The sequence below is a fragment of the Camarhynchus parvulus genome, chromosome Z, assembly GCF_901933205.1.
Source record: "Camarhynchus parvulus chromosome Z, STF_HiC, whole genome shotgun sequence".
NCBI classification, from domain to species: domain Eukaryota; kingdom Metazoa; phylum Chordata; class Aves; order Passeriformes; family Thraupidae; genus Camarhynchus; species Camarhynchus parvulus.
In genome coordinates this window covers 8496731-8521748 of record NC_044601.1, presented here as the reverse complement: position 1 = coordinate 8521748, position 25018 = coordinate 8496731, and positions in this window count along the sequence as shown.

The following is a 25018-nucleotide window of genomic DNA, read 5'->3' as shown; positions in this document are numbered from 1 at the left end:
CATCTTTTGGGTGAGGCTTGTAATATATGTTAGAAATAATTCATGCTATCAAAGAATGCATTTTATAAAGATTTTGAAATCCAAGCAAGTCTCTGACCACAAGCAGCCCGAGAGGTGGATGTCTGTTCAAACTCCAAAACGCCTGGAGTTGGCCAGATAACGATCGGCACTTTAGCCCAAGAATAGATGCACCCAGCACGATGGTCACCGTTTTCCCTAATCATTGGAAGATGCCTAAGAGCGATCATCCCCCTGCAGGTAACATCAATCAAGATAGCCGAAATCACCGGAAAGATACATGTGAATATGCGACGTCCTGGGATTCGATCAACGCTGGCTATCAACCAGGAGACGGCAATTGTCCAGCTCTGCATAGTGAAAGAACCAGCTATGAATATGCAGTTACAGAAGAAACTGGGACTCCTTTGCCTCGGGCATAATAAACTATAAAACAACCCTTCAAGAAGCAGCTCTTGTGAGTGGGGGAGGGTCCAATGTAGAGTTCGGATCCAGGTTCACCCAGCGCCAACCCCAGGCTCGACGCTGTCTCTTTGGCTGTGGTGGTTTTGAGGACGGTATTTTGGTCACAGAAAAAGAGAAATAAATATTTTTGCATTTTTTTTTAATTTGGCTTTCGATTGATCATTTATAACAATTCCAGTGACCCCAACGTGATTAGAATTTTGGGTTTGGGGACCCCTTTCCAGTTAGGAGGTGCCCTGCTGATTTCAGCAGTCTGATGGGATTGGGAGTTCATGAAACCAATCAAACACTGAACCGAAGCCAGAACCACAGCCAAAGAGGGATAAAAACAGGCCCAGCTCTTGGAAACTCAGAAATCTCAGATCCCCAAAGAGGGATCTCCAAGGCTGTGGTGCTTTTTTTCTCTTTTTCAGACAGAAAATCGGCGTGCACAAAGAATCCATGTGGGAAAGGAACCGTGAGTACCATGTGGTTGAATGGGGTGTGATCGAGCGTGTGTGTGAGATGGGATTCTATCATGAAGTGAGTGTGGCCCCACGATCACAGTTCCACTCTCCCGTGAGGGACATGGTCAGTCAAAGGGGAAGCGAGCGCTTTTTCTTATCACATGTGGGACCTGGGACTTGTAAGGAGTCCAGGGAATCGATCACAGTTGGGTCAGGAAGGGAAAAAGATGTTCCTGAAATATTTCAGGAGCTGGTCTGCCTTCTGATCTGGAGAATCGGGTAAGAGAGCTCAAACCCAGTCAAAAGACCCATGGAATGGTTCTCCGTGTGGCTGAGGAGACTGGCAGCGTTTCACAAATTTAGGAAATCAACATCGGACAGAGACTTGGGACTTGCGTAGAGAATCCCAGCGGAAGGACACAAGGTAAGAAAATTAGTGAACAGGGCTTTTTTGGGAAAATGGGATTCAGAAAGAGTGAGTTCCAGAAAAAGCCCCAAGAAAAACCTCCCCAAGATCCCAGGAAGGTTCTGCCTGAAATCCTGAGGGAAGGCCTATTGGGATGGATGTTAGAACATTGGGACGACAGCCCCAGGAGGGTGGGAAAGTCCAAGGAAAAGATGATACAGTTTTGTATGGAAAAATGGGGGGGAAAGGAGATCATGAAATGCGTGGTTTGACCAATGTTCAGCACTTTCGAGATGTGGATGTGTGAAACCCTGTATGACCACGTAGTCGATCAGCGCCCGCAGGATTTTGAGGAAACTGAGTACGCTGAGATGTGGAAATATGCTTGTTTGGGGTTATAACCGATCAGAGCTCTCAGACACTTAGCAAACTGGGGCAAGGAATGGGAACCACTGGAAAACCTTCCACCTCCCTACCTTGTCCCTCCACCCCAGCCCGCACAAGCCCAGATACCTCTGGTGCCCGCGAGGCCTCCAGAGGCATCGATCCTGCAGGGACTGGCTTTGGCGCCACCGCTCCCACCAGAGCTGGCCGCAGCACTTTCCCTCCCACGTGAGCAGGCATCGGCACCTCTGCTCCCATGTGAGCAGCCCCAGCCACTCACCTTTCCCAAGACCGAGGAGAAACAGATGTTTCCCTCAAAGAAAGCTGGCTGTCCTCCAGCCCATCGAACAAGGCGGAGGACGAGAAGGGCAACCACTGGAGATAGTGATGACAAGGAGGAAAAGCCCGGTCTTTGCCCTTTACAGGAGGTACCGACAGCTCTGGTAATTATTGGCTTTGTATATGCACCGATTGACACTGGGGACATGAGGGCTTTCAAGAAAGAAATGGGGAAACTGATGGATGATCCTTTGGGGGTGGTGGAAAGACTAGATGAATTCTAGGAACTAACACCTAGTTGTACGAGGATCTCAGTGTGATCCTGAGGTCGCTGTTCAACAATGAGGAGAGAGAAATGATCAGACAAGCCACAATCAGGGATTGGGAAAACAGGAATCCCCAGGGGGAGCAAGGAGGTTGGAGATGGCCAAACCAAAAGCTGTCTTGAATTGTCCAGATGGAGGAAGGGAGGCAGAAAACAATAAATTTGAGAAATATGATAATACAAGGTATCCAGGAGGCAGTGCCGAAGGGACAAAATGTGACTAAAGTACTCAGGGAATGTCAGGGGAAGGACGAAACCCCCACGGAATGGCTGGAAAGGCTCCGAAAGAGCCTGAGAATGTATTCTGGGATGGACCCCAACTCTCCGATTGGGGTGGTTTTGCTGAAAATTCAATTAGTGGCAAAATCATGGGAAGACAAAGGAAGAAATGGGATAGATGGATGGCAAGATAGGGAACTGCAGGAATTGCTCCGGGAAGCCCAGAAAGTCTACATGAAAAGAGACTAAGAAAAGCAAAAGACTCAAGCGAAAGTGCTGGTGGCTGAAGTAAAGGAAGCACAGAAACAGGAACAGATTAGAGACTCAGCAAAAATGGCACCAGCAAAGAAGCAAAATCCTTCCCAAGGAAAGGGTTCGAAAGGTTCACATTTTAAAGAATTGCCCCAACAAGGTCAAGGATCAAACAATGTTTCAGGAAGATTAGGGCATGTCAGGGGCTTTTCAGTTTGGGGTCTGGAACACTGAGGGAGCCCTTGATAAAATTCGGAGTGGGACCCCATAGGCAGGAAATTTGGTTTTTAGTAGATTCTGGGGCTGAACGGACCATGGTGCAGCAGTTACCGCGAGGGTGCTCTCTGAGCAATGACACAATGATGGTAATTGGGGCAAAGGGGAACCCTTCAAGGTTCCAATCATAAAGGATGTCAAAATAGAGACAGAAAATAAAAAGTGTATAGGAAATACGTTATTAATAAAAGATGCAGACTTTAACTTGCTGGAATGCGATTTTATGATGGCATTGGAAATCCATTTAGCAGTGGAAGATTCTCAGCTCAAGGTGAGATTGTATTAACTCACCACCCAGGATGAGGAGAAAATTGATCCAAAGGTTTGGTATGTCCAAGGGGAGGCTGAGAGGCCGGACATAGAGCCAATTCACATTGAAATTGAGAGGCTAGAGGACCCCATTTGGGTCAAACAGTACCCCATCCCCATGGAAGGGAGGAAGGGACTGAAACCAGTGATTGATGAATTAATAAAGAAAGGAACGTTGGAGCCATGCATGTCCCGGCACAACACCCCGATTTTGGCAGTGTGAAAGACGGATGGTAGCTACAGGCTAGTGCAGGATTTGAGGGCTGTGAATGAGAGGACTAAGACACTGTTCCCCATGGTCTCAAATCCTTACACCCTGCTGAATAACATCTCTCCCGAGGACACAGTGTGATTGATGTGAAGGATGCTTTCTGGACCTGTCCTTTAGCGGAGAACAGCAGAGATTACTTTGCATTTCAGTGGTAAGACCCAGAGACGAGCAGAAAGCAGCAGCTCAAATGGACATCGTTGCTTCAGGGCTTTGTTGATTCCCCAAACTTTTTGGGCAAGCACTCAAACAGGTGCTGAGTCATTTTGTACCAACAGAGGGAACAAAATTGCTACAATATGTAGATGATTTGTTGATTGCAGGTCCAAGGGAGGAGGTTGTGAGGACGAGTACCATTGAACTTTTGAACTTTCTAGGGGAAAAAGGATTGAAGGTGTTGAAGTCGAAGCTGCAGTTCACAGAGCCTGAGGTCAGATATTTGGGATATTGGTTAACCAGACGGAAAAAGAAGTTGGATCCTGAAAGGGTGGCAGGGATTATTGCCTTACCACCCCCACAGACCAAAAGGGAAGTTAGGCAATTGCTGGGGTTGTTGGGATATTGCTGGCAGTGGATCAAGCGAGAAGGTGAAGTTTTTGTACGAAAAACTCACCACAGAGAGAATCAAATGGACAGAAAAGAACTAGGATGAATTCAGGGGAGTCCACAGAGCAGCACCAGTGCTGAGCCTCCCTGATGTGAAACAGACATTCCAGTTGTTCGTGGATGTGAGCAGTCACACGGCACACGCAGTGCTGACACAGGACTGGGCAGGGGTCAGGAAACCAGTGGGTTACTTGTCCCGGCTTTTGGACCCGGTCAGCAGGGGCTGGCGCACATGCTTGCAAGTGATTGTAGCTATAGCATTGTTGGTGAAGGAAGCCAAGGAAGTAACTTTTGGAGCACCTTGGGTAGTATTTGCACCACACAATGTGCGGGGCATACTACAACAGAAAGCAGGTAAGTGGCTCACGGATGCTAGATTGCTGAACTATGAAGCCATTTTGATTCATTCACAGGATTTGGAATTGTGGACAACAGCCGCGCAAAACCCAGCACAGTTCTTGTTTGGGGAAGCTTCGGAGAAACTTGTTCACTATTGTGTGGAAGTGGTTGAATTGCAGACAAAGATTAGGGAGGATTTGGAAGAAGAGGAATTAGACAAAGGGGAAAGATGGTTTGTAGATGGTTCAAGCAGGGTGATCAAAGGGAAAAGTAAGTCAGGATATGCAGTCGTGGACGGGCAAACAGGGAAAGTGATAGAAGCAGGCCCCCTGAACACGGGATGGTCAGCACAGGCTTGCGAATTGTACGCAGTTCTGAGAGCCTTGAAAGGACTGAAGGGAAAGAAGGGAACAATTTTTATGGACTCTAGGTATGCCTTTGGGGTGGTTCACACCTTTGGGAAAATTTGGGAAGAAAGGGGGTTGATCAACATGTTAGCATTCAGAAACACATAATCACATAAGCGATTGTATGTCGGTGCTTTTATTGAAGAGCTCTGGGTGTCAGGGGCATGTATGAACCCAAATCTGACTCCGCCATACATTCGAGGTTAACATGCTTTTATATTCTATCGTTATATAACTCTCATGTTAATTATTAAACTTATATTGTTCTATTGTATACATAGATTTCAATCAAGCAGGACCCCTCGTGGTTCCCTTTAAATTTCTAACATAGTTTCTCATGATTCTTCTTATGGTTATACAATAATTATATTTAATTACTAAACAATCATCACATCTAACAATTATATCATTTATCATACTGCTTGCACAGGCGCAATTATCTGGCAAAACACAAAGCCTAACATTTTCAGAGTCTATTTTTAACATTTTCCAGGGCCCCCATTTTCAAACACATGGGGACAGGGACTGATGCACAGGGAATTGATCCGGTAAATTCTGGAAGTGATAAGGGAGCCAGAAGAAATTTTGGTGGTCCGTGTGAAGGGACATCAGGTAGGGATGCAGTTCCAGACCCAGGGAAACAACTTGGCAGACCAGGAGGCCAAGACCATGGCACTGATGATGGTAAGTACCCCGGAGACTGAAGGAATCGAGGTCCAGATGACCCTCCTCAGCCCTCCCCAGAGGAGATCGAAAGTTATGAGAAGACTGGGGGAAAATTGGAGGAAGGTAAGTGGAAACTACCGGATGGGAGAGAACTAGTCTCTAAAGGTTTTACCAGGAGAATTTTGAGGAAGCTGCACCAGCGAACACACTGGGGGGCTCAGGCCCTGGCTGAACAGCTTTTGAAATTTTTCAGGTGCAGAGGAATTTATGAATTGGCCAAACAAGAGGTACAAGGATGCCTGATCTACCAGAAAGGTAACAAAACCAAGGCAAGACAGGCAATCCTAGGGAGTTGCCCCATCATGTACCAACCTTTTGAGAGAATTCAAGTTGATTTTACTGAATTGCCCAAGGTGGGAAGGTTCAAATTTGTGCTTGTAATAGTAGACAAATTGACCCAAGCTTTCCCCAGTCCAAGGGTGACGGCCCAGATAGTGTCCAGGAAGCTGCTGGAAGAAATTGTACCCTGATATGGGGTGGTAAATTACCTTGACTCAGATCAAGGGACTCATTTTACCTCAAAAATTATTAAGCAGATGGCTGAGGCACTAGGCATTTGGTAGGAATACCACACTTCGTGGCATCCCTAGAGCTTGGGACAGGTTGAAAGGATGAATCAGACTTTGAAGGCCCAGTTATCTAAATTAATTTTAGAAACCCGAATGTCCTGGCTGAAATGCCTCCCTCTGGCCTTGCTTAATATCAGGGCGATGCCTCATTCAGAAACGGGGCTCTCACCCTTCGAGATGCTATATGGGATGCCATATAAGCACGGGACAACCCAGATGGGAGAACAGCCAAATTCAACCATATTTGGTTGCGATAAACAGAAATTTACAGGAACTGAGAAAACAGGAGATAGTATCTCAGAGCGCCCCTCTGGGATTTTCTATCCACAAAATTCAACTGGGTGACAGGGTGCTTGTGAAAGTGTGGAAAGATGTACCCCTCTCCTCTCACTGGGAAGGCCCCTTTCTTGTCCTTCTGACAACAGACGCGGCCATTCGGACGGCGGAGAAAGGTTGGACACACACGTCCAGGGTGAAGAAGGTCGAACACCAGGAAGAAGCACCTGAGTGGAGGGTCACTTCTTCCCCAGGTGACTTGAAAATCAAACTCCAATGTCCTCATAAATGACCAACAGTGACCGGATAGGTTGTATACTGTCAGATTGTGTATGCTATCCATTTGTACACTTTAAGTGTGAATATTGTCAGGGAACTTTTGTTTTACATTGCAGAAGGGGGCAGAGGCCAAAGGGATTGTGCACTCAGTGTCTGGAAGAGAAGCTTGGACTGACTGACCGTATTCTAACCCTAGCCACAAATTTAGGAATCATTGAATTAGACTCACAGGAGTGGTTCCACATTTTTCAGAACAGGGTGTGTGGAAAACTCAAATCTAAAGCAGAGATTTTGGATGTGGAGTGTCGGAAGTCAATCAAGGTACTGTGCAGCTCAGATGATGTTAAGGTCTCACGGTGAGGTGCCTTTAAGAGGAGGTATGCGACAAGGTCTGAGTATTCCTGAGAATGTATGAAGAATACTCCTGCTGCTGCGAAGATGGTCTTCCTCACTGCTGGTGGCACTCCAGGGAGCGGAGGCAAAGGCAGAAGAGTACGCCTGGTGGGAATCCTGATTGGCCTGAGCCTAGCCATGTGCGGGATGCAGAGTCTGCACACTGAGGTCCCGATCCATGACGGAAACGAGAGCTCCGTGGATGAGTGCAGTTAATGCGCTGAGATGGTCACAATCGAGCAATGGGACAGGGCAACCTCAGCATACCAAGCCCTGGAGGAATGCATCAGGGAGTCTGGCAGGTACTGTTTGATAAACACCACTCAGGTCAGATTATGCAGATCAGGCAAAGAGATCTTGTGTATAGATCCAGAGGCGGGGACATGGAATGGGCAGTCGGACAAGCACCAACATCAGATATGGAAAAGGAATGTGGAAATAATGTCAATCCCCATTTGCAATCAATGTAATCGGACAATGTGGATTGGGGGAAAGGCAGAATCAATTTCCGTAGCATATCACCAGGTGAATCCATTGTGTTATGACAATTTGAAACTGGGGATGTGTGTGATGAATGGGAAAACGTACTGGGTGGGAAGAAATATAAAATTTGACAACAAATTCACCCTGAGCAGAGAGCCGATCATATTGGACTTAGCACAGGCAAACAATGATAGAGTCTGCCTGCAGTATGATAGGGCTGTCTGTTTTGTAAGAAACAAAGACAGAACGGATCCTGAGGGAAAGATGAGGGAAATTACTCAGGAGTTGAAAAGGAGGGAGTCAGAACTTAGGAAGAAAAGAGTGGAACAAGAGAGACTGAAAACTCTGGGAGAGCAATACAAGCTGCTCGAGAAACAATATACTGATGGGGAATTACCTTCCCCAGACTGGAACTTATTCATTGATTTAATGCAGGAAATTGCCACGGAATTGGGATTGTCAAATTGTTGGATTTGCGGGGGCTGAAATTGGCAGAGAAATGGCCTTGGAATGGTGAAGGTTTGGCTCTGGGACAGCTTTTGAAATGGGACAACCCAAGGGTCTCAAAATTGGCACAGAGACCTGAGGGATGGGTGTTGGACCAAAGAATGATTGGAATGATCTGCATCAGTTGAGAGGGGAAAGAATATACTGAAATGGTGGGATACACTCCGTGTGTAACCACTCTGATGGTAAATTCGAACAACAAGGAAAAAGTCTGGCAACCGGAACCTCCTACAGGGTACTGGAGTCAGAAAAACAAAACAAATTGTGAATGGAATAGACAAATACTACTTTGCTGGGTCAAGAATCCTGGAGCCAATCCTTACCAATCCTTGGCAGGTCTGAGAGAATATTGGGGAGACCTAGGGAAAACTAATATCAGATGGAAAGCCTCAGATGGAGTTTATTGGATCTGCGGAAAGAAAGCATACAGTCAGTTGCCTCCAAGGTGGAAAGGATCATGCACTTTGGGCATGATTCGGACAGTTTTCTTCACTCTCCCCTGAACAGAGTAACTTACTAGGGGCTCCTTTGTATGAGACCCTAAGAAGGGAGTGAAGAAGCCTGAAGAAAATGATACCTGTCATAAGTGGCAGGCAAACTTGGGGGGAGGAAGAATGGTTGGTGGCAAGGATAATTGATTATTATGGGCTGGCCAATGGGTTCAGGACAGAAGCTATGGATATAGGACTCCAATTTATCTACTGAATTGGCTGATCAGGTTGTGGGCAGTGGTAGAAATTGTGTCAAATCACACTTCAGAATCCCTGGATTTATTGAGTCGGCAGCACACCCAGGTACGAGAATTTGTGTACCAGAATCGAACAGCTTTAGACTATTTGCTGGCCGAAGAAGGGGGAGTGTGTGGAAAATTCAATGAGTTGGAATGTTGTATCAAAATTGATGATTATGGGGAAACCATAAGAGGATTGGCAGCTGAAATTAAGAAGGTGGTCCATGTCCCAGTTCAAAAATGGAATTTGAATTTACAATCATCCTGGTGGGACAGACTATTCGATGGGGCCTGGTGGAACAAAATAATGTTCTTTGTGCTGTGTTCAGTAGCAGGAATCCTATTTCTCCTCTGTCTAATTCCTTGTTTTATTAGACTGATACACTCGGTGGTACAGGATGTGCAGATAGGTATAGTACCCGTGGACCCAGAGTTGGCTTCTAGAAACAACACATCCAAGATCATGAGCCTGGGAGAATGGAAGTGCGCAAGCAATGCTGCTGAAATCTTGGCAAAATTTGAAAAATGAGTCAAAATGAATGAGAACAATTAAACTGGTTATCAGGGAATCCCACAAGGAGAACATGAAAAAGCTTTCTCTTAATAGGAGACCCTTAAAGGTGGAGGGTAGAAGTATGAAATAAATAGATATTAGTAATTTTGGGATATAGAGGGAGCATGGATTAATGTGGTGATATTAAAGGGGAGGGATTATAATATATATTAGAAATGATTCATGCTATCAAAGAATGTATTTTATAAAGATTGTGAAATCCAAACGAGTCTCTGACCACAAGCAGCCCGAGAGGTGGATGTCTATTCAAACTCCAAAACGCCTGGAGTTGGCCAGATAACGATCGGCACTTTAGCCCAAGAATAGATGCACCCAGCACGATGATCACCGTTATCCCGAATCATTGGAAGATGCCTAAGAGCGATCATTGCCCTGTTGATAACATCGATCAAGATAGCCGAAATCACCGGAAAGATACATGTGAATATGCGACTTCCTGGGATTCGATCAACGCTGGCTATCAACCAGGAGACGGCAATTGTCCAGCTCCGCATAGTGAAAGAACCAGCTATGAATATGCAGTTACAGAAGAAACTGGGACTCCTTTGCCTCGGGCATAATAAACTGTATAAAACAACCCTTCAAGAAGCAGCTCTTGTGAATGGGGGAGGGTCCAATGCGATAGAGGTGGGATCCAGGTTCACCCAGCACCAACCCTGGGCTCGATGCTGTCTCTTTGGCTGTGGTGGTTTTGAGGACGGTATTTTGGTTGCAGAAAAAGATAAATAAATCTTTTCGCATTTTTGATAATTTGGCTTTCGATTGATAATTTATAACAGTGCTCTAACTTGCATTGGATGAAATGCTCGCTGCACTGCTTTTGTTGCTTCTCCCAACTTAATAACTACTATGACATTACTTGGAAGCATAAATTAGCACCAGCAGAGAACCTCCTCTTTGTTTTCCTTCTGAATTAGAACAAAAAAAATTTGAAGAGAAATAATCTCTGAAAATTTGTTCCTCTTCAGCTCCAAGTTGATCCATAACAATTCTAACTAACAGACTATAAACTTTTCCAGAAACTCTTCCATGTTTATGGCTGAGGGGGCTTTTCCTGCAGCTTCTAGCACCTTTTCACAGATGCCACCCCCATAGCCCCCCTGCTACTAAAACCAGGTCATGCAAACTCAATACAGGTATTACTCAAAGAAAGAAAAGAAGAAAAACTCCTGAAGTGCTCCCCAGCACCCCACTGGAATACATACATCACTTCCAGAGCTCACAATATGCATTAAACCCCACAATTTCTTCAAAGGCTTCAGCAGATTTTGGGATAAGTCTTCAGCAGAGGGACTGAAATCTAAGGAAGTATGTTATTCTGAATTTTTCATTACTGTTCTGGAAATAATTTAAACAGCTTTATATCTGATTTATTCCTCATAAAGGATCCTGTTGGTGACACAGGATAATCCTTCACATGTAAAATTTTCATATCTGCAGGTTATTTTCTACAGCATATGTGGTAAATATATTTGATGGGAAATGGATCCATCAGGTTAAAGCAGCTTCTTTTCCATCCCAAACCTCTAATCCAAAAAGTGCTGCAGTTTTGTAAATACTTCCATTAGGATCAAGATATTGGGATTTTAAGTAACTTTCTTTATGGATGATTTTGACCCGATGCTTTTTCCAATTTGAAAATTGGAAAAAATTGCTCAAAAAATTGCCTTTTCCTTTTTGTCAGAAAAAAAGGAAAAGTTACTGCACCATCACTGGAATTTTAAATGACCGTTGCTAAATATTTAGAGGGGTTCACACCAGCGTCCTTGCATTATTTTTTGCCTTCAGAGTGCCTGAAAATTTGCACATCACCATGTAATGAGAACACTTGTTCTTTTTATTTCTATTCTTTACATCTGCTGCAAGGTCCCACCTTTAACAAGAGGTGAGCAGTCTGACTTCTCATGTCAGTGTTGTCTTTTCATTTTCCAATTCCTCTAATTCTACTAGCTTTAAATGATAAATGAGACTGTTCAGGTCTACCCTGTATGAGGTTTAGTCCCTTTTGTACACAAATGCTCAAGAAAGAGAAAAGAGAAATCATGAAGAAGGAAGAGTCCTGGGTGTGTGGAAGGGATTTGCTCTGACCAGGGAGAGATGCAGGAGGAGTTCACGTGAGCTTTTCACCTGATGAACATAGGCTAGATTTCCATGTGTGATTCACCTGAATTTACAGTAAAATGTGCGGGAGGCTGTGCATGATTAGACAATTTCTGTTTTCAGCAGCTGGACAGCAGGGGAATGAGTTCTGGTGTTGGGTATTCCAGATGCAGTTCTCACTAATGAAATAATAATTCTTTCGGCCTTTGTTTATTTTTAACATTTATTTAAAAAGCAACATCAATTTAAAGTATTTCACTGGTGGGTGTATATAAAGAGACAAACACGGTAGCTTGAAAGGTGGCAATTTTCCATTTTTCTGCAGCATCTTCTATAATAAAGGAGATATTGGAGAGCTGAAGACTGCACTGGGCTTCACCCAGCAAAACTTGCTGTTTGCAACAGCAGCCTACAGTGAGTGCTCAGAGAAATCCTAGTTGCCCACATGAAATCCTTTCAACGTTTTCCTCAGGTATTGTTGAAAGACAAGGAACAAAGAACCATGACATTTTTGAACATTTAAATTGAGGTAATTATGGATCTTAGTGATATACATTAAAAACCATGTGGAGAAGACTTGCTGTCTAAAGACAGCTGTTATGGTGTTTTTAGCATGTGAATGTGGCTTCATGGCCACTTTAACTACACAGAGTAAACTGGAAGTCACCCTGTGAAGAGCTCTTTTATTTCTGAAAATGGTGGAAAGGATTGAGGGGAACTTAAAGGGTTTTAATAGGGTTCAGTGCAAGAAGAACATAAAGTCTTTCACCAATTTAAACTTCTGGTGTTTCAACTGAAAATGCATAAAGCCAAAACAATAAACCAAATAATTTGTAATTCAACCAATATTTATGTCACAATAGAGTTTTCATTTAGAATGCATTGAATCTTATTCCAGAGTTAGCAATACCAAACCCCAAAATGTCAGGTGTGGCATGAATTTCTTCAGTTATTGTGGGTTATTTTCCCTCCAAGTTGTCTGGAAGTAAGTGTGGGGAGGGGAAAACAATGCGTTGAGAAAACATTTTTTTTTTCAGACCACCTGCGACTTAAATTATAATTTTGGTAATATTATGTCACATCTTCTCATGGTATCATTTAAAATGTAAAATTATTTTGTTCTCTTAAAGAAAAGCACAGTCATGGGTTAGGTGCCTGTTTCTAGAGTGATATCACATACTCACTAGAGGCTAATGGGTTGGAAGTCTGGAAAAATCTGAATTTTATGACACTCAGAACTTTCAAATCTGTTGCTTTAGAGCTTAAGCATTTATGTTAGTCTTGCCATTTTTGAGCACAAACATTAATACTAAATCAATAAAAATATACCACTAAATATTAAAATATATCTGTAAAACTAATTCACATGAAACTTTACCCAAGATTATTGGGTGGTTTTATGGGTAAACTGTTTGCTTGAAAAATGTTTTTAAAAATATGCCCAGATAATTTTTGAGGGGCAACCACCTGGTTCCATCACAAAGATCTGAAAATAAATATCATTTCTACATTTCAAAAGATTCATAGATGTATTGTTTGGTTTATTTTTGGAGTTTTTCAAGCAAGAAACAGCTTGATAGTGGATGTGACAGATAATTGTAGACAAAAAAAAAAGAGGAGACATTATATTTAATCCCATATTTGAGAAATCCCTATTGCCAAGCCCTTTTGAGTTCTGAATTTACTGAATACCATATGTCGGAACCCAGCACATCCCTCTGGCTGTTCTGAGCAGCCAAGACCCCGGCCAGGGGGCTCAGAGACCCTGGCACAGAGCCCAACATGGCTGTGGTTTTGATTTTGACCCATGGAGCAAGTTACCATCCTTAGATGAAGATCTGCAAGCCATGACAGTTAAGTAGAATAACAGTAAATTTATCATGGGGTGAAAAAGATTTTGGGGTTCCTAGAATGGGGGTTCAGGGGGCAAGATGGAGGGATCTAGGCATGTCCAGCCTTTCTCCTTCTTCTTCTTCTTGGCCTCCATCTTCTGCTGTGATGTTGGCACTTTTAGATTGGTTTAGAGTAGAAGCTCACTGTCTAACATAGGTGATAGGTTTTGGAAAGTAATTGTAAATATTGTATAAGCAGTTTTTAGTATAAAGACATAACACCGCCCCATGGGCAGGCAGAGTGCTTGCACTGTCTTGCTGAATGGACCTCAGCTGGACAGGAGAAAAAATTTTATAGATAAGGAACAATAAACAGCCTTGAGACCGAGAACTGAAGAGCTCTGACTCCTTCTTCAAGCGCCGGGCTGGGAAAAGAGACTTTCTAACGTTTTCTTGTGGTCGCTCTAACCAGCGAGAGGCCCTGGGACAACCATATACATTCATCACAAAAAGACAGCAAAATGTCTTGCTCCTGGTAGAAGAAAAATTGTAAAATTATTAGACGTTGATAAATATTTTTATACATTCAGTGAGAAAGGTATGTACTTCCAAAAATCCCAAGATAACAGGTAATTTTTAGGGTTTTTTCACACAAGTTGTTGCAAATGACAGGGGGCTACAAAAATCCACGGTTTTGCATTTGAAGAGAAATGGTAGAAGACTGCTCTTCAAAATTCTGTGATCCATAGGCATGTGGAGGAACCCATATCGGATCCTGTAGGGGGATAGAATATTAGAAAATAAAGATAGTGTAGAAAGTAGTCTTACTTACCCCTAAGGAGTTGCAGCTGGGCCAATTATCGAAGATTAGGAACAGCTGTAACCAATGAGAAGAAGAGTGCTATAAAAGAGTGGGGTGGCTGGTTGAGAGGGGGACTGGGGTCAGTTGGCTGCTTTGTGGAGAAGAAAGAGTGAGTGCTTGGATGAGTAGCCCATGAGAAAACACCAAGCAGGTATGAAACTTCTGTGATAAGGAGACAACATGCGATAAGATGATGACAGGATCCCAACTCAACCAGATTTTTCATGGGATGCATTTATACAGACAGCCCCGATTTCCATTTTACTGTGAGTCAGCTCTGCAGGGAATCAGAAGTTCGTGTGTAGATTCGTTTGGATTCACGTGAGAAAAAACTTCTGAGCAATATGACAAATTTCAGTAGAAATTAGGGTTCATCATCCCTCATTTAAACACTTACAATGTTAATTGTGCTCCATAAATGTAAAGATAGTTTGGGTTCTCCCTTTATCTGTGCTGAGGGAAGTATTTTCAAATGTCCTATGGTTGAACATGTTACATCACACAAATCACTTTTTGGAGCCCTCTGACACTAATTCCACCAGAATTATAAAACTTCTTGTTGAGATGTACTTTTTGTTTGTCCAGTTTTGTGTGTCAGAGCAAAAGCAAACACTATAAAATTATGTGGACTGCCATTTTCAGATAAAACCGAATTTAAATAAATTTTGGCATAGAACGGAGAACTGATAACTGTCCAGAATAAAAGCCTTACTGAAAACCATTTTCTTTTTGTTATTAACCATGTATCTGAATTTGTTGATAGCTCAGGCAAATGCAACCCCACAAAAAAATGCAAATCTGTGCTAGGCATTTCAGTCTTAAGTCCATACTGGAAGCACATAATGGAATAAAACACCAAAACCAGAGTGAAATAGCAACTCAGTCACAGAAAGCACTCCATCCTCAAACTTTCTGCATGTGGTCATGCACAGCCTTTTTCTTTCCTTTTTTTTTTCTTCCTAATTTTTAATGAATTTGGGTCAGTTTGGATACAGTATATATGAGATTTAAAATCGCAAACTTTATCTGGTTCACCTGATAATTTAACAAAATACTCTTCCAAAAGGCTTGAGAGAGGCACTTCCAAATGGCAGGAGGGACAAACTCCAAGCTAATTGCAGCTGGCTGTATCTTTTTAAATTCCAGTCCTGAACAGCTGGGAGGGTAATACCCATGAGATGTTGTGTGTAAGCCTTCCTAGCTCAATTTCTGCAGTTCCTAAATCTGGCAATTTCAGATTCCATAGCTGTGTCAGCTGCTGTCCCGGAGTTCTCTCCGGTTCAGAAGAGCACTTTCAGAAAACAACACGTTTGGCTGGACACTTCCAGCTTCGTAACTCTTGGCTTGAGTATATATTTGTAATGTTAAAAATACACATTTTGTTCTGCTTCTGCTGATCTCCATTTTCATGCGCAAAGTAATTTGTGAGCTTCATTGACGAGTTTGTTGTGTCAGATTAGCAGCATTTCCTGGAAAGAGCTTAGCCCTGATTTTCTCCAAGCATTTCCTTTAGAGATACTCAAACAAATCCTAGAAAAACAACATGTCCCTTTACCCATTGTTCCTCAGAGGATTTAAAATTTTAGGAAAACACTTTTCAGCTGAAACTGGCAGTCTGACTCAGATGTAAGGAAAAAATATATTAAAAATGGAGTGTACTATGTTTCCTTGCCCACCATGCCATGCTTGAAAAATATGATTTCATTATTTCTGGGACTATTCTAGGAAGTGCCCACACTTCCACAGAGTCCATTACCATTCATTCATAGAGGCCCTGTGTAGATTTTGTTGTTCATCTCATGTGTCACTCTTCAAGATGTTGTCTGTGACTATGAGAGAACTGATTTTCCCGCATCTTTGGACCCAAAATTGTGCCGCCCAGTCTCGTTTCCAGCAGAGACAGTATTAATGGCATTGGATAAATGAGAATATTACCTGAGATTTCTAGAAATTGCCAAAAATAATTTCCATGTGCTAAGACTTCTTTTATTTTAGGGCAGTTTTGGGGATTTTGACCACTGAGCCTCTCAGTTTGCAGACAGGTTTCCAACCAGAGGTCAGCAAATGGCCATCAGAGTATTTACCTCTGAAAATCTGCCTCTCTAGGTGTGGAAGTGACCTTATTTTTCAGAAATGCAGCCCACCTTAATAAGAGGAAAATACAGCACCAGGTAGAAACTCTCCTGTTTAGATACCCAGAACTAGTAAGTTACTTCTGGCAAGCCAGATAAGAAAATCTTGAATAAAATAAATTATTGTAATGTCCAGTCCTTGTAAAAAAAATAATTCTTTACCTTGGGAAGAAAGGGGTTGAAATATTTATTTTGAAATATGCCTATTGAAAAATATTTTTAGTCAGACATTGCAGTCAGGTAATTTTTTTATCCAGGAAATTTTCCCTAGGAGAAGGGAATGAAGAAGAAAACTTTTCAAAGACTCCTGTGTCAATACAACTTGCTCCAAGCATCACAAAAGGATTCATCTCTGGCAGACAGAGGATTCCTCTTGGGGGCATTTAGATACCTCCTTTAAAAGATATCAAAGAAAAGTTATTAGTGAAACTGTACCACCCTAAATTTCATGTAATACCTGTCTAAGCAATTTTTATGGTTGTTTCGGCCAAGTCCTTTTTTCTGTCTTCTTCTGTAAAAAGGAAGAATCCCTCAAATTGTAATTGGATTATTTGTGGTTTGGAGGTGACCACAGATTAAAAAAAATCATATGTGGCAAAACAAAATCATATGTGGGAAAACAGAATGAAGTATTTAATTAAACTAACCATTGCAGCCTAGCTGAGAAATCTCCATCCTGAAGAAAATCCTGAGAAAAAATCCTGAGAAATATTTACTGTTTAAGTTGAAAGCTTGGAAAATACTGGATAAAGATAGTGCTTGAATGATCCATTTAAACTTTACCTTTAAAGTAAACACGCAAGATAAACCCATAGCAAAACACATTTCAAACTACCCATATCTCCATTTGCTTTTATTTTTTTTCTTTATCTGCATCTTGCTTAGAAAAACACAGATATTAGAATTCCAAAGCGTAAATAAAAAGATGACAGTAACTAAAAGTTTAAATGTCCAGGAGGATTAAAAGCCTGACATTTGATTAGGTATCAGAAGATGTTCCAACAATAAAACATGGATTTAAGAAATGAAGATTTTTTTTTTTAAAGTACTGACCTTGAAATTTCATGGCAATGGAAAAGTCCAATTTTAAACAAATGTCAGAATGCTTTCCCTCATTCTTAAATAACTCACAGTGAAAAAAATCTAAGTGATCTCTTTTTCTTTTTTTCTTAAAGAAGTTTTTTTCTATTTGTAGGTTTTTCCTCTCAGTAGCCTAGAGCATGGTATTGCAAATTATAAATTATTTGTGAGTGCTATTTTTTTTTCTTATTCAAAGAATTTTTAATTTCTCAAATTCTGCTTTGTGATGACTAATGGAATTTAGCTTCAAAAGCCTGACACTTGAAATATTTCAAATTGACATGTTCAATGTTTTTAAAAAAAAATTAAAATAAAAATCCTTCAGGGTTTTGTGGGGTTTTGAGATGTGTTTTGTTTTGTTCTGTTTTGTTGGTTTTTCTTCAATCTCTGTACATCCAGGAAATAAAACAGGAGCTGAAAAATGATTGGAATTAATATCTATATGCAAGGAATGAAGCATACTTGTCAACAAATGTAAGAGGTACTTTTATGCATTTTTATTTTAAAAAAGACTGTATATGTGGGTTAAAAAAGTTGTGCTGCAGGTTTTGGGGTAGTTTTTTGCCTGTTTATTTATGTTTTGGTTTTATTCTAAAAGTTTACACTGTCAAGAGCTGTCTGGCCTGATACTTTATTCACAATGTGAGATTTCTGGCGAAGACCAGAGACAGCCATGGAACATTTAATACATGAAGAGAGGGTGCTCAGATACAATAATAGTAGAAACTGGTATATCACTTAATCCAGGGTCAATGTTAGCAGCATGAGGGTCTTCAAATAAGTGCAAAAATGTTGGTTCTCAGTGGTCCCTGGGAAAACTTTATAAAAGCACAGTCACCATATGTAGTGGGGAGATAATCTGAACTTTGGAAATTGAAACAAGAGTTGTGCAGTTGAAACTGTAGGAGGAGCATTGGTTAAGTGGATGCATTTCTCATGGGAATGATGCAGAAGTGTATGTATTACACACCGCATATAGATGAGAACAGGGACTTGAATATTTGCCTCCTGTATATTTGAAAAAGTAGATAGAACTGGTGTCCTTCCAGGCACAATTCATATTTAATTGTATTCAGTGTGGAATAGATCAACTCGATGCTGAAAAGAAAAAAATGTTACAATACATAAAATGATTTACTGTATAAAGCAAACCATTTTCTGCTCAATAAATTCACTTTATTGCACAGATAACTTGCACTATATTCACTTTTAAATGGTGAGCATCTTTTAACTGCCAAATAAAATGCACCTGCCTTTACTTACTATTTGTATTTCTTCATACGTAGCATGGGATCATTAAATGTGTTTGAAGAACAGCCAGCATCTATATCATATGTGGAGCAAGAGCCAAGAGCAATCTGCTCTGTTGCTGTTTAGTCTGAAAATAACAGCCTGCCAAACAGCGGAATTTTTGGTTTTGTTTTTTGAGAAGCTGTTTTTCTTTGGAAGCTGAATTACAACTGGATCAGGGCTCAGTCAAACTTTTTGTTAAACCAGGCAGTGACTGGCATCTAGGCACAGAGTGAGTTGCTGAGGAAACCTCATGGTCCATCAGGTGGGAAAGAGCAGAGGTGTAATGGGGACTTTGTGGCACCAACGGGAGATCGGCAGCAGACAGGCTCTGATACACCAGAGGAAGGGAAACTTCCCTGGAGGAGGAGATGTGACTGAATCCTGTGATATTTCTGCATTAGAGCCTTTCCATAGCAGTGGATTCAGCTGGGCCAGGCTCCCAAGAATCCATTCCTTGATTCTGACCTTTATGGTTTTTTATATTTACAAATATTTTAACAATAGGTTCTCCTAATATCCAGTCACAGCTCGTAAGAGCACAATCAGTGAGACTTTGTGACATGCCTGGGCCTATTTCAGTACTGCTAGTGAAGAGCAATGAGAAAAATCCTCAAAATAAAACTGATCTTAATAGTTCTGACCACTCACTGGGATTTTCCTTTTTCCTGAAGGATTTTTTTCCTCGTTTGTGAGATCTACATTAAGCAGGAAAGAAAAAAATCTAGTTTTCTGCTTGAAAAAAGAAAGGAGGTGTAAAAAAGTTGTTTCCATTCTCAGAAGCATTTTAAAGCCCTTCAGAGCCAAGTACTCTGCAAATCCACTTCAGGGTCTGGAGAGTCAGTGCACATTGTGGGGAAATGTTTTTTCTTGTTGTTGCTCCCTCAGCCTTTGTCCAGTCACCAGCCAGAGGCTATGGAGGTGACCACACCTCTGCTGTCAGGCACAGGTGATGCTGCTTCCTCTCCACCTCATCCTTCCTGGGTGTTTGGGAGTTCCTGCTTCCAGGTAGGAGTGTAGGAACAAGCAGCATAATGCAACCAATTCAGGAGATATTGGATGTAATCTGCCAGAGAATAAAGCTTCAAGGTCAAATTATAGGAAAAACAGCACAACTGCAGAAATGAACTGAAACTGTGTCAGAGGAAGGGGTGTGCTGTGAAAGACTGTTTGATCAATTGATATTTTTTCAAATTTGAGGGGAAAAAATGGCAAGAGACAAGTCACTTAGGGCAAATATATAAGAATTGCAGAAGTAAGGACTAGTAGTTCATAAAATCTTGTTTCTATCTGCCACATGCTCAGAGTGCAGCCTGGGTTTAAACATGATGAACCTACCGCCTCCTCTGAAAGACCCGGGTTTGTGTCAGCAACTCTCTAAGTTACAAAAGAGGGGTTGCTTTGGTTGGCATGGGAGTTATATTTTTCTCTATTTTTGTCTCGTTGATGCTATCTATGTATTACTGTTAAGCCACACTGAAGAGTAAATCAGGCTACTGAGATGAGTACAAATTCTTTTGTGAGTGTGCTTGCACAGTGGGATTAAGCAAGAGGACATTAAGGGAGTTTGATAGCCTTGATATTTTTTGCTGGTTTTTGGTCCGTGTAATTTTGCTCAGTCTAGACAAGTCTGGTGTTATGAGACTGACCATTTGTCTTATTTTTGTCTGCAGTGAAGAGCTGTCTGGTGATTGTTCTCTCCTGAGCACAGCAGGCTCAATTACAGGTTAAATGGGTATTTATGGGTGTATTTTTCAAAAAAGGTGGCGTGGTTTTGCAGTAAAGGAACATCTAAGTCTCTGTGAGGCTATCAGACACTTAATTGCTCTCTGAGTTGATACATTAGTTGGTGAATTGGTGAATTTCTACAAAATGAGTATGGGTCCTCAGTTAAGAGATTTATGTAACTGTATTACATAAATCCCGGGTAAGACCCATTAGCTGATGTAAACCCACAGAGTTCAATTTCCATATATCTGCTATGATTTATATTAGCTCAGAGCCCAGTCTTATATTTTCTCAGCCTGACTGCTTATTAAAAGTGAATTGTTGTTTACAATGCCCTAGAGATGCAGACCAGCGAGATTTCTGACTTAATTTCCCTGAACGTGAACTAAAATCATAAGAAGCAATAAATTTGGAATATTTTTTCCAGCAGTATTATGACGGAGACAATTTTGTGTTAGCTGGTCTGTTCAGGAAGTCTAAAGCACACTGCAACTAACATTTTACACAGGAAGCATATGAGAAAACATATGGAATGAGTTGTCTTTACTTAAACATTCAGGCAGGTTGTGAATCTGAATTGTTGCACCCGTTCTGCACATTCTTACAAGGAGACACCAGCAAGAGGAGATCTTTGGGTGGAACTGTCCCCTCAGAGGTACTTGGCAGTGATCATTATGAATGATGCACAAATAATTTTCTCTCTGAGAGTCTATGAAGTAGCCCTAGGAAGAATGGAAGTGCTACTACTGCATTTCAGCCAGGCTGAACTGGCATGGATAGCAGGAAAACCAGAAGAAATGTGATCCCCAGCCCATCTTTCCATGCCCACCATGGAAGGGATTTCCTTGAAAACAAAGTCCAGAAGGAGCTGGACTGTGCACCTGCAAAACAGGGCAGCAGAGCAAAGAACACAGGATGAGATATCTTCCTTGGATGGTGGTCAGCCTCAGACAGAATCAGCTCTGTGCATTATGGGGTACAAAAGGAATTTATTTCTGTGGTGGGATGTTGAAACAGGTCCAACCATGAGAATGCCGCCTGTCAGTCTTCATTCTCTTAGCTGCAGACAAGTACACAGGTGTATCAGGCAAAATCAGGCAATTGGTTTCAGTATGTCTGCCAAATACGTGAAACTCATACTCCAGTCAAAGCAACAGGCAGTAAAAAAACATGAGTTGGAAATAGTTTCTACACCTGGGCAAATACTTCACCAACACCAGACTTCACCTGTGCAAGTGTTCGTCTTGATCAATATTCACATTTGAGGTCTTCCCTAATCCTTATTTTTTCTGTTGGCTTAATTTTCCCCCCCTCCTTCCTTCATAGTGGTGTTCAAAACTACTACAGATATATGCCTAAATCCAGATTTTCCCTTGATAAACGGAGGACTTCCAAAAGGGCTGTAGAATGCACCACTGTGATACGAGGTCTTGCTGCACCAATAAATCCCAAAGAGAATGGCAGCAGGAGAAGCTGGCTGAAGTGGTGTTGATATACAAGTCTCTGACAGGTTTCTCACCCAGCAGTGAGTATCACAAACTGACTCCACAGATGACAAGTGACTGCTGGGCTCCCAGCAGGACTCTGATTTCCCGGCTGACACCTCGGGAGTTCTGTGTTCCTGTCTTTACTTGGCCTGAGTGGCAGGGGGGTCTCGGTTGAGCCGCGGAGCATCAGCCAAGGTGGCAGCTGTCAGGAAGAAACACACACAGACACATCTCATCTCAGATGATCCTCTTAGCAGCGAATTCTGCCTTTGTGGGGCTCCCCTGATGCTGCCACTTGTCCATCTACCAGCAGGGAAGGGAAATTGCATCTCAAAGCAAGCTGTGTCCCTGCTCAGGGCATTCACTCACCAGCCCCTCCGGACGGAGGCATGTTTCCTTCTTGCTGGTGCCCACAATGCTTGCAGAGCTCCTGTTACCAATGGAATTCCCTGACTGAGCTCATGCTTGATGAGTTTTCTGCCTCCCAATTGCCACGTGGGACCTGGTTCTTATTTTTCTTCAGCATGCCTTCCCTTCCATCCACAGAGAGAAGGGACCAGAAGTGACAGCTATCACTCTGTGGCTGTTGGCACTAATGGATTTATAGGGTCTGACAGTACAGGGCCCATGATGTGAAAACCTCATTATTGCAAGAGAAGATTTCCTGTCTTTCACTATTTCTCAAGAATTAATATTCTTTTTTAGAATGTTTTCAGTCTCTTTCTAAATTATTGTTCTTTTTTTGCCAGGGAATGGCAGCCAGCATTCCTTCAGCAGATCACAGGGAAACAGACACAGGACTTCTTTTGATTGATTTGTGAAAGTCCTAACTGATTTATATCACAGAAAATAAAAAAAGAGGTGTGAAGTTATACCTGCTATCCCTTCTACCATGTGATTAATAACTAAAAGTAGAATATTTTTTTTCCTGTTTTGGATGAGCAAGGTGAAGCACACCTGGCTCTGGATGTGACGTGAGTATGAGGAGAGGCTTTTGGTGGCTTTTGAAGCTTTGAGGATTTTGACACCAGGGTTTGGTGCCCCACCAGCTGCTATAGACCTGTGAGATACCAAGAGGTGATTTGCACTTTGTGACAATGAACAAGGACAGTGAAGACAGCATGGGAAGTCAGAAGGACTCTCTCCCTCTCCCTCTTCCTCTTCTTTCTCCTCTTCCTCGTCTTCCTCCTCTTCCTCGTCTTCCTCCTCTTCCTCTTCAACTGCTGCCTCTTCCTCTTCCCCTTCCTCTTCCTCTCACTGCTGGTTTTTCCTCTTCCTCATCTTCCTCTTCCTCCTTTATCCTGTTCCTCCTCCTATTTTTCCTCTTCCTCTTCCTCATCTTCTTCTTCCTCCTCTTTTTCCTGTTCCTCCTCCTAATTTTCCTCTTCCTCCTCTTCCTCCTCTTTTTCCTGTTCCTCATCCTATTCTTCTCCTTCCTCTTCTTCCTCCTATTTTTCCTTTTCCTCTTCCCCTTCCCCTTCCTCTTCCTCCTCCTCTTCCTCCTCCTCTTCCCTTCCCCCTCTTCAACAAATTCGGCTGTTTCATCAAAAAGATTAAGAAAAACAACCATCTATTGACCTTTTCTCAACAGTGACAACATTCTCCTGTTACCGCACTCCTGGCACAAAGCCCATTTTTAAAATTAGGGTCCTGATCCTTTGGCTGTGTCTCCGTGTCTTGCCACATCCAGAGCAGATAAAAAGGTTGGTATCAGCAGGAACATCTGATCACCAGACTTTGTGGCTAAAATGTCATCAATTAGGATGTCCTCTATTCAAAAGGCAGAGTGGCAGAGAGCAAGGTGATCTGGGGCATGGAAGGTACTGAAACATCCATCTCTTCCTGCAAAGCTGGCCTCCAGCCAGGTAAAGTGCTGATGAAGAATAAATCCTAATTGGAGATTATAAAATGATTTGGGGCAACATGGAACTTAACTAAAGACTTCTGTCATGCTGGAAAGGAAAGAAAGAAGATATTCCTTGTCTGCTCTCTGGAAAAGCCTGGCCTCTGTGAGAAGAAACTGGACTCTAATTTTTGTTACTCAATGGTGAACTCAGAATAGATAAAAGCAAACCCATGAACCTGTAATTTCCTAATCTTGCACTTCATCAGATTTCACTCAGGTAGTCTTTTGAACGCTTTTTATGTATTAAAGTGATATGTCCCCCTTTGTGTTTCAATTCAATGTCCTTAATTTATTTAATTTATTTTAGCTTGTCTAAAAATAATTTTATGGGCCTTGTTTTTATTCCTGTTTGGAAAGGAAAAGTAAAGAAAAAACAAAAAACCCACCAAACCCCAATTTTCAAATGGTGTCATGACCAGGAATTACCCTGCCTCCTTCTCTGTTAACTTTTCTGAAAAATGTTGCTCAGGTTCTTCCCCCTGAAGTTCTAACATTAAGGTGTCCCAACTTTCCTTTTAATGAAATCACACAAAATGGGCAAGGTTGATAGAGACCACTGGAGGTCACCTAATCCAACCTCCCTGCACAAGCAGAATCTTTCCCCCTTTAAAAAGAAAATTCTTGGCATTCACAGTGAGTCTGATTTTGTAAAAAGAAGCTACTGAGTATTCATCATAGCAACACAAAAATATTTCTTGGGTGATTTTTAAATTTATTTTTTATTTTATGGATGAGTAGTGGTAAACAGCACTGAACTGACTTGCAGCTTCACGCAAATCTCACAGACTGTATATATCCAGGAGGGATGCTTTTGTCAGAGGGGGCTGAGAGGCCAAATCCAAGTGATTGAATTCCAAAATGATGCTTAACATGGGACAATTAAAGAAGCCATTTATTTCAAGAATACTCCAGGCCCACCAGTATCATTAATCTTGTCTTAAATGACAAAAGAATAATGAAGGTGGGGATGGGGGTAGGCAGAAGAAACAAGACAGGGTGAAAAAGCTATGTCTGCTCAGTAGGGTTTTGAAAGACTAAAGGAAAAAATATGTTCATAACCATCCA